Source organism: Cibotium barometz, chromosome 40 (genome assembly GCF_041138505.1).
Source record: "Cibotium barometz isolate CiBa-2024 chromosome 40, ASM4113850v1, whole genome shotgun sequence".
Taxonomy (NCBI): Eukaryota; Viridiplantae; Streptophyta; class Polypodiopsida; order Cyatheales; family Cibotiaceae; genus Cibotium; species Cibotium barometz.
This window is the reverse complement of record NC_141085.1, coordinates 25,372,869-25,383,514: the sequence shown is the minus strand read 5'-3', so window position 1 is coordinate 25,383,514 and position 10,646 is coordinate 25,372,869.

The window sequence follows — 10,646 nt, the reverse complement described above, 5'->3', positions numbered from 1 at the left end:
CCACTTTTGACAATCTATAAGGTGGTTTGTTAATGGGCTTGGTATGTGACTCAAGCTCTTGTGTCATTATGCAATGCAAACCCAAATTTATGCAGGAGGTCTTACCTCTTGCCTTATTCTGGACAAGGATAGTGTCTGTTCCCATTTTTACACTGATGCAATGTGCCCAATACATAATGCGTATAGCATTCATTCTCATGCACATTCCCAAATGCAACTCTGGCTGTGAATAATCTTGATTTTGAGTGAGATTTACAGGCATTAACCAAGGGTTAAATGCAAAATGATGAATATCACAAATTTATCAGCACAATTTTCCCAGAAATTACATTAAATCAAGGGTAACCAATTTGTACGGAATGGTTGGAGTATCAAACCAACTCCGAATTGCAATCTAAAGTTATAGGGATCTGTATCAGATACCTAATGGTTAATTTGAACCCTCAATTGCACCAAAATATAGTGATTAGTACTGATTAATCACTGATTAGCAAATTAATCCATTGTTTTGTGTGCAAAAAACAGAGTATGCGGGGAGTCCAGATCTAGTGCTTTAGACTTCAAATGAGAGATCTCCCGGCCAAGATCTTCCAACCCCCTTACTCAAGTTTGAAATCCAAGAGCAAGGTCTTTGGCCAAGTCTTCACCCACCATAGTACCTAATCCCCCACCGTACCACTTTACCATGACACTCATTGTTAAATTTGCAACAATGTGATGAGCTATGGTGGATCAAATGCTAGAATCAACATCATTAACAAAGAGATTAGATGATAATTATAAATTAAGACCTAATTAGTGAGCAATTAACTGATAGCTTAATGTAGGCATGGGTAATCAAAAACTAGCAAATTCTCATTAGGCCAATGCTTGTAAATACTTCTGCACTTACAATTAACTTGTAATTCTCCAATAGAGTGGGTACCCTTACACCTATTGTGCAATGCTTGTAAATACTTCTGCACTTACAATTAACTTGTAATTCTCCAATAGAGTGGGTACCCTTACACCTATTGTGCACACCCGTTGTCCTACAAAATTGTATATAGAATAGTCACACAAACATACATCCACCAATAACTTGAAAATCGTAGATTCTCTGCACAAACTCTTCTGCAACCAAATTTTTGTTACAACTTTGCTCTGACTAGAAATTGGGCATAAACAGTCAAAAATGACACTTTCACATATAGTGCTTGCGGAAAACTTACAAAGCCAAAATGGAACCCAAAACGTGCTTGAATCGCCTTGAAACGTGTAAAAATTCAGTTCCAATAAAGTTATCTACACACGATAGGGTCTTCTTCCTTCACCCAAGACGATGCCTTAAATCAAGACGATGACTTCCCTGACTTCCTTTAGTTCTCACAGCTACCCGTTGCTCTAAAATCAAAGAGAGAAAGAGATGAAGTTACCCTTACTCGTGTATTTCTTCCTTTGCTTGCCTCTTGAACTCTTTACACGAACCGGTGCTCTGATACTATGAGAAGAATGTGGTGGAGGAGATGAGCTTGAGCTCCTTGTGCAAGCAAATATGTACACAAGGGTAGACAAGCACTTAAGATAGATGGATGGTTGAATTTTCTTCTATTCTATTCTCTTCTCTTCTCTACAACTATAAACTAAAGAGATAAGAGTACATACGATAAGGGAAAGTACTCTCTACTAAAAATTCAAAGTAGAAGCGTAGCCCCGGGGGGACTGTTTTTCTAACATACCCCCATGCTTTGACCAAACCTTGACAGTAGGTCTAGTGCCAACCAGGTTCTCAATAAAGGCAACAAATGTGTGGGTATCAGATTTCGTGGGATTAGTCTTGTTTGTTGTGTGAGGATGAAAGATGGGAATTTCTATGTAAAATCTTGAATGAGGTTAAGAAAGAGTAGAGAGTAGAGTCTCTGGGTGTGATGTATGCCAGATTTTGAATAGTTAATATATAAATAAATATTATTGGTCCCAAAAAAAAACAAAGTGGAGGGGGTCTTTTGTAGCCCTAAGTCTTAAGAGGACTTCTCTAGAAGGTAGCACTCCTTTGGAGTTATTAGTAATGTATTCATTGTTTAAGAGGAAAATGGGCGTAGGGGGTATATGATATTGATTTGGCCCTAAAGTGGCTAGCACGCAGTCACCAGTGGGCAGTCCCAGCAATGCAGGACGCTCCCCTTGAGAAAGATTCGCTGATGAGGGATTGGAATATCGACAGCTGGGCAGGTTTTCAAAAGGGGCGGCTGTTATTTTGGGCAGCTTTGCAAAGGTTCACGTGGGCGCCAGGAGGAAAACGACGGGCCAGGGGTTCGGTCCCGCGGGCCTCGCTGGCTCGGGGCCCACCCTCAAGTTCTAAAGCATCAGTTAGGTAACCTAGGCGGATGCGCGGCCAGCGCTTCTCCATGTGGCACCCCTCAAAAGATAAATGTGTATTTATTCCCCTTTCACATCCACAGCACGGCCGGCCAAAGCCGCCGCAACGTCCACGTCAAACCTGGAATATGTCTCCTCATAACATTACATGACTGCTGGCAGTATCTCCTCTATTACTCGGGAATAAAATAAATATCTTTAACCCTAAACACCTTTTTTTTTAATACCAATTTAGCGGTGGTACGATGTAATGATGCATTAACGGTTAAATCTATCGAACAGATGGAATATTCTTGGAGGAGTCTAAGAGCCGTGTCCCACCCAGGGGTGGTAGGTTTGAGAAATTAGGGGGGGGAAAAAAGACATTCTTAGATTAAAGCTGCTAGTAAAGGGGGAGGGTCATACACCCCGTGGGACTCAACTCTAACAACATTCACATATTTCATGAGGTTATAAATTGAAATTACAGGTCCCAATTGATGGGAGGATTACAAATTTACAAGAGTTACAACCTATTACATAAGGCTATTTGTCAAAGGGGTCATGCCGTTTCATAAATGTACCATGTGAATTAATTTCACCACAACATACAACTTTGCCTAGCTCTTGTCCATGAGACCTTGGTCTTGCCTATATGGGCACCTCTTGTGAAGAATGCATGAATGTCCACACATAAGACCATGGTGCCATCCCTAAAGAGAAGCTTATGTGTGGAACTCATAACACCACCCTTAGGAGGGAAGGTAGTGCCACTATGAGGTGGCTTGATGTAATATGCTAGAAATAATTTTCGCATACACACCCACAAAATAGTAATACTTCTCTACATGATAAACAATATAAAAAGCTACATGTGCCTCGGACTTTGCGTGTGAAGTTGGGGTGGATAGTTGCAAACGTCACATTCGTGCCAAGTACTCACATCGTGCATTCATAATGAAGTGTAAAATGCTTCTGAATCCCCATTGAAAGGCTTACAAAGCTCTTACATTTTTTAGACATTAGTGATCTAGTTAACCAGATATGCCACAAACTTGTCCACTTGAAAAAATGAAAGAAAACTGAATGCTCTGGGTTATCCAGCCCATTTAGAATCTTGACAAAAATCAAGTCTTTAACCTTTACGAGCCTATCTATCAACGGAGTCTATACACGAGTAAGGAAATCCCACACCTTCTTTGCCACCAAACATGAATGGGCATGTTTCTAAGCATGTAATGTAAAACACACAATTACCAGAAGCAATCCGCCGCTTTTGCACAACTGGTCCCCTAATGGTAGGCCTCCAACTTGCATGTGCCATAGGAACAACTTCCCTTGATATGGAATCTTAGACCATTAGCCATGTAAGATTACTTCCTTCCACCAGGCCCTACTCTTCCTGATGTTCCATAACCTATTGGCCTTCTCAATGATCCAGCACTTATCTTCCACCATCATATGGTACACTTGATTTGTTGTATGCTGGGGACAATGTCCTAAGGCTTTCTAAATGCCCTTCTAACCGAGGTTGTTGATCCTCCAATTGAGGAATATCACCAAACGGTGTAAGTGTTGCCCTCACCTTCTCCCATAACTATACATATCCAAATGGAATCCACGTCGAAAAGATAATAAGAGACCTCTACGGGGAAACAAAGCATCCAGAATTCTCACTAGTCCCAATCGAGCCATCTATTGAATTTTAGCTGATCAACAAGTTTGTCAGGCCACTCCAGAAGTCGTGAAGCAGCGTTGTATAGCAGGTGAGGTTTTAGCTTTGTTCTCTCTCTATCTCTATGTCTCTATATACACACATCCCCCTTAGGCTTCGGAATTATGCAACCCTAACCCTAGTGCTAAGAACTTACTCGAATTGAAAATCCAACACCCCGACACGAGTGAACCAAAAAGATATCAAACTAGCTAAAGTTCAAGCAACTTACAATGAAGGAAAATGTGTAGTCTTTCATGATGGTGGATGAGACCTTATCAACAACTCTTGTAAACCAAAACTAATTGACACACTTAGCCTCCTCCAACTATTGTAATAGATGTAAATCCTAACAACACGGCCTCACTAGCTGAGCAGCACTAGCATGGGTTTTCTCATTCTATATGATCAATTTGGCTCAAGACATTTAATGGGAATTTCATGGTCTTCATGATTGTATGTGGTCTTCATGATTTTATAGGTCACATTATCCTCTAGTAGATGTTAATCTCTCTCTCTCTCTCTCTCTCTCTCTCTCTCTCTCTCTCTCTCTCTCTCTATCTATCTATCTATCTATCTTGTATTTTGTGTTGTGTATGCTAGAAAATAATTCTTAATGATAGTTTGTGTGACATTCATATTTTAAAGCATCTGTTACCAAGTTGTGTAGGAGATGTGAAAATCAAATTGTACCAAGTATATTTTTTCTTGATAATCTAAACTTTGAAAACCTTTTAAAGTGTGTCAAGAGTGAGTCGAATTTGAGTCTATGTATATATCTAACAAGCTTGTCTATAACCATTACATAACTTTGTGCCCTTATTAGGTTTTTCCTTGATCTACAATATAGCTCTCAAAAAAAGAAACTAAAGCATCATTTTTTTAAAAATTCCAAAAGTCTAGGATGCACACAATCTCCATGAACTTTTGAAACTACCATCTCTTGTTTTATGATAAAATCATATTTTTAGGACTAACAATAATATTTTAATGGAGTTACCATCTCTTGTTTTATGATAAAACGCATTATCTTTTAGGAATAACACTAATAATCTGATGACCTTACTATGTTTTTTAGGGTAGATGAAAACATGTACATAGCAAGTACTTATAACATTGAGAAAAAGCACAAGAATTTGAAATGTTTCATCAGTTCCATGAAAAGGCTACTAAAATTGTGTTTGTTTTGTGATAGCTACAATAGCTAATCATCAGAGGTTAAATACTTGAACATCTGTGACATATCCCTAATGTGTGTCATCTACTTAATCACTCTCCTACATGATGTAACTTTTAAATTGAAAGTGAGATGGTAGGTTTCATTTTGCACTTATGTTGGCCCCTTCACACTATGGTAGACAAATGCCAGTATGAGTTGAAAGGCATACACACTAGACAAAGGGTCATGTGAGTTGAGAGACATACATAATCTAAAAGTGAGAGGGTAAGTTTCATGATGCACATGCATGTGTATATGTGTGATTTTTTCTCACTTTGGCATGTGTATATGTGTGTGATTTTTTCTCACATGCCAAAGTGTGTGATTGTGTCTCTCACATGCATGTGTATGTGTGCATATGCACGTGTATCTTTATATGTACATGGGTGCATGTGTGTGTGTGTGTGTGTGTGAGAGAGAGAGAGAGAGAGAGAGAGAGAGAGAGAGTACATTATGAGTTCACATCAAAATAGAAGGTGCTGATGAGAGAGTTAAGCAACATTTTGTTGTCCTTATGAGTTTAAAATCTTCTAAGATTGGGGGAAGGTGCCCAAGATAGCAATATGGCCATTTGGTAGCAATGCTACCAAATGGATTAATAAGTAGAAGTAGAAGAAGGGGCAATAACACCTTGACAATAAGCTGCACATTTTTTATTTGGTTAAAATAAGGCTTATGGAGGCATTGCAAATGCTCAATCTAATACAGCTTTATGTTCTAGTTTATGGTGGGTTTAGAGTTAGGTTTAGGTTTAGCAAGAAGCATAGATTGTATGAGCAAGAGCAAGAGGAAGCTTACATGAAGCACACACAAGAATGAGATAATAAAATAAGGTACAAAGTACAAGATGTGACTTTTAAAGGTCACTTACACACCATAAAGGGTGTGTTCACACATAAGGGAAAAAACCCTTTAATATACAAAGGTAAAAAGTGTCACATGTGGAGAATTACTCCTAGTTCACATGTTACTAGTATGAACATGAGATAAACGTACAAATCCCCCCTATGATGATGCAAACATATACAAGTAATTAAAGATCAATCTTCAAAGGTAGGCTTTCATATAGCCTCTCTCTCAGATATGCACCTCAATAATGTGCTTAGTACAAGCATGAAAAATAGACTTTGTGCTACTACCATAGCACTCTAAATGTCATTGCGAATTTGAGAATTGGTGTGGCTAATTTATATCCCAAACAAAGATCTATCAAAAGTCTCATGAGCCATACACACTCAACTATAGCTCCGAATGCTCTCAGGTACCTAGCTTCCTAACTTGAAGTGACCACTATTGGTTGTTTTGTGCTCAACCAAGAAATGCATAAATTTACTTTAAAAAAAGTAATTACCACACTAATGGACACCTTGGTGTCATACCAACCAACCCAATCAGAATCACTAAGAGCATACAATTGAATATCAGCTTCTTGGCATAAAGCAATCCCAGACTGGATACCATGTAAGTAGCAAAAAACATGCTTAACAACCTGCTAGTGCTTAGCACCTAGGCTATGCATAAATCTATTTGTGAGACCTCATAATGGTTGGTCTTGTATTATTGCAATAAATAAATCAAGCATCTAATAGCATTATGCATGTATGCAGCAAGGCATGTGTGATGATGAGCCTCTATCTTGTGAGGATGTATATGAAAATCAGCATTGGATGAGTGCCATATACAATAGGAGTTTGATTCCAGATATCGTACAATGACACTTAGAATTTGGTTGACTTACCCTATGGAAAGAAGGCTATTGGCACATGAAGTGGGTTTTCAAACTCAAAAGAAAGTTTGATGGTATTATTGATAGGTACAAAGCAAGACTTGTGGAAAAGGGTGATGCTCAGCAGAAGGGCATTGATCATGAGATGAGACCTTTTCTCCCAATGCATGCACATGACTACCACATCTAGTGTGTTATTGCATTGGCAACTCATTCAAGATGGAAAGTGTATCAATTGTGTACATCGAAACCACTTTTCTTAATGGGGATTTTCATGAGGAAAGATATGTATCACAACCCATTGGTTTTGTGATATCTGGTTAGGAAGACAAGGTATGCAGGTCGAGAAAGGTACTCTATGGCCTAAAGCAAGCTCCTAGAGCTTGGTACAAGAAGATACTTGTATACTTGATTACTCACATGTTTCAAAATAGTTTAGTAGCCTCGATGTTCATAAGGATGGAGAAGATTTGATGATACTCATCGTATATGTGGATGGTCCTAATGTTGGTCACATTTTAGCTTTCAAAGTTGAGTTACATGCATTAAAATTTGGTTCCATTGCATTATTACTTGAGCATTCAATTTTTTCAGCCTGATGATGGAATTGTTGCAATCCAAGTACATTCAGGAGTTGCTAAAGAGGTTCAATCTTGAAGACTACAAGCCTGTTCCAATGCCTGTTTAAGACATGTGCTAGGCTCAGCCTCCAGGATTTAGGTGATCCATTTGATGTCATGTGGTTATTAAAAGCATTCAAACAACTAAATCTAGTCCTCTGAGAGAGTGGATGTGTGAGTCGCCTATCTTGCAGTTTATAATAGCCATTTGGGGATAGCCCTTGCTTTGTGTATAGCTATCCTTTCATCTCTAGTTACATCCTCCACAATTGTCAATCAATTGAATGAATTTCAGCATGCATATCGAGTTGATTATCATGTTGTAATGGCTAATTTACAACCCTTTCCTCAGGAACGAGATCCTTAGATGGTTGTCTTGAAACATGGATGGGAAACAAGTCCTCAAACTATTACATATCATGTGAACCTACATCTAAGTGTTTTGGCTCAGAATGATGTATTTGAGATGTTGACAGATTAGAGGACAAGTTGAATGGGTCCAACTATGCATAATGGACATACATGTTGACAAAGTAGAGGACAGGTTGGATGGGTCCAACTATGCATAATGAACATACATGATGGCATATGCTTATAGACAAAGGGTTTTGGGGAATCATCATAGGGGACAAAGTTAGCCCCAGTAAATGTAGTTGCACAATAATCTAGCAGGAGGATACTTATGGTACTTTTCACACTACTCTTAACCTGACAATGAGAGGGGCAACCCCAAATCCATGACATTTGTGGATTTGGTACTAAAAGAGCAGATTAGGACCAACAAGTCTGGCATCGTGCGTGGTGGGGATCAGGCATTTACAACCATAAATAAGGGAAGGGAAAAAGGAAGGCATCTTCACATGGTGGTTTTCAGCCAAAATCTAATTTTGGATAGCCATTGAGAAAGTCATATGTAGACAAAAGTGATGCTCAAAAAACCAAGAAAAAAGACGAATGAAATTAATGTTGAAATCTCGATCATTACGTTAATGAGTGTAGGAAGAGATTAGCAAAGGAAAAGAAGAAATATGTTGGTATGTCTATTGAAGGAAACACTTGTTTACTTTTCTTGGTCTTACACCCCAAAGCAGAATTATTTTGTGTGCTAACAACTCTTTATACCCTGTGAAAGGTGCTGGCTAAATAGTGCTCATTGCCACCAATGGTGGGACTATTTCTCTATCATAAGTGTTATATATACTTGACATTAAGGAAAATTAACTTTGTGTTTGCCATTGAAAGAGTAGATCTTGTGATAAATTTCATTGATGACAAATGTATAGTTCATGACAAGAATGTGGCATATGGTACATTATGCCATGGGTTATATAGGTTAGATAGATATGACATACTTTCTTATGTTGCACATGTAGTGTGACTTTGTCAATCTACAATAATGCAAAGGTTGGTATGCACATTTTTGGCATGTTAACTTTGGCAATTTGATGCTTTTAAAGAGGTTTTAAATGGTTTCGAAGATGCCACTATTACACTGCCTAAACATTTATGTGAGGGGTGTATGCCACTGTTATACTGCCTAAACATGTATGTGAGGGGTGTATTTTGGGAAAATGCATCAGAAACCATTCCCCAAAGATGGTACAGTCAAGGATGTCTAGAAATTACAACTCATATCCAAAGATGGTTTAGTCAGGGCTGTTTGGAAATTGTAGCTCATATATTCTAATGTTTGTGGTCTCATGATGAGTACACCATCTTTGGGAGGAAACAGATACTTTTCCACATCCATTAATGACTTTTCAAGATGTGCTTGTATTTATCCACTAAAGGCAAAGCTAGATGCATTCATGAGCTTTCAGCACATTGTGTCTATGGCTAAGAATGAGATAAATCTAAAAATTGAAACCCTACATATAGACCACCCGAAAAGGGGGGGGGGGATATATACATGTCTCATGATTTTCAATGCTTATTATTGGAAAGAGGCATAAAGCATCAAGGCACGGTGCCTTACACACCTTTCGCTAAAATACCAAGCACAAAATGCAAGCTATTCTATTAAAACTCATAGCAATAATGATGCCAAAGTGAATTTGCACCAAACCACGGACACCTACTAGAAATTGATTAAAAAGTAGAGAACACGAACACGGATGATTTTACTTGGAATTAGTGAAATTGATGGTTGCAGACAAAAAGGCCCAAGTTTTTCATGCTCTAGGAGTTCCAATTTGATGTAGAAGGCTGATTTTTACAAAAGCTTCAAAATCCGGTGGGATGCAAGAGGCCCAATTTTGTTGGTTTTGATGAAAATTTGAAAAAGGTAGCTATAGGTACATCAAGTATGGTGCGTAGGTATAGTTATAGGTAGGCAAGTAGTATGGTACAGTTGTAGGTATAGTACGTAGGTACAGTTGTAGGCAGGCAAGTAGTACAGATGCAATATGGACAAAGGGCCTATGTATAGATAGAGGCACACATGTGTACAAGATGTTGCATAGGCAATACAAGTGGTGTAGATAGCAAGGTATGACAACAGTGTACGAATGTCTCATGAGGATATATGGACAAGTACAGACTCGCACATTTGTATGCAAAAATTTGAGATGATATGTAGAGGGCTTAGACAAGGGAGATTGAACTATTTCCTTAAATACCACTATTGAGCTTAGGGTTAAATTTAGGTTTAGCAATGAAGCATAGATTTCACAGTGTGAATAAAGAGAGTGAGAGCGAGCTTATGCACGATGCACACACAAGAATGAGTCACATCTTGTACAAAATTCAAGATGTGACCTACACACCATAAGAGTGTAATCACACACGAGGCAAAAAACTCTTTGATATACAAAGATAAAAAGTGCCCCATGTGGAGAATTATTACTCCTAATTCACATGTCACTACTATAAACTTACACTTTAATGGTGTAAATATAAAAGGATTTCATAGCATTTCTTTGGGTAATAATATGGGAACTTGTTTTTGTAGTATTTCACATGGTAAAAGCAAGCATGTTAAGTACTTAACCTTGCAACAGTTCAAACTTGGGATGCATTTTGTGGTTATCA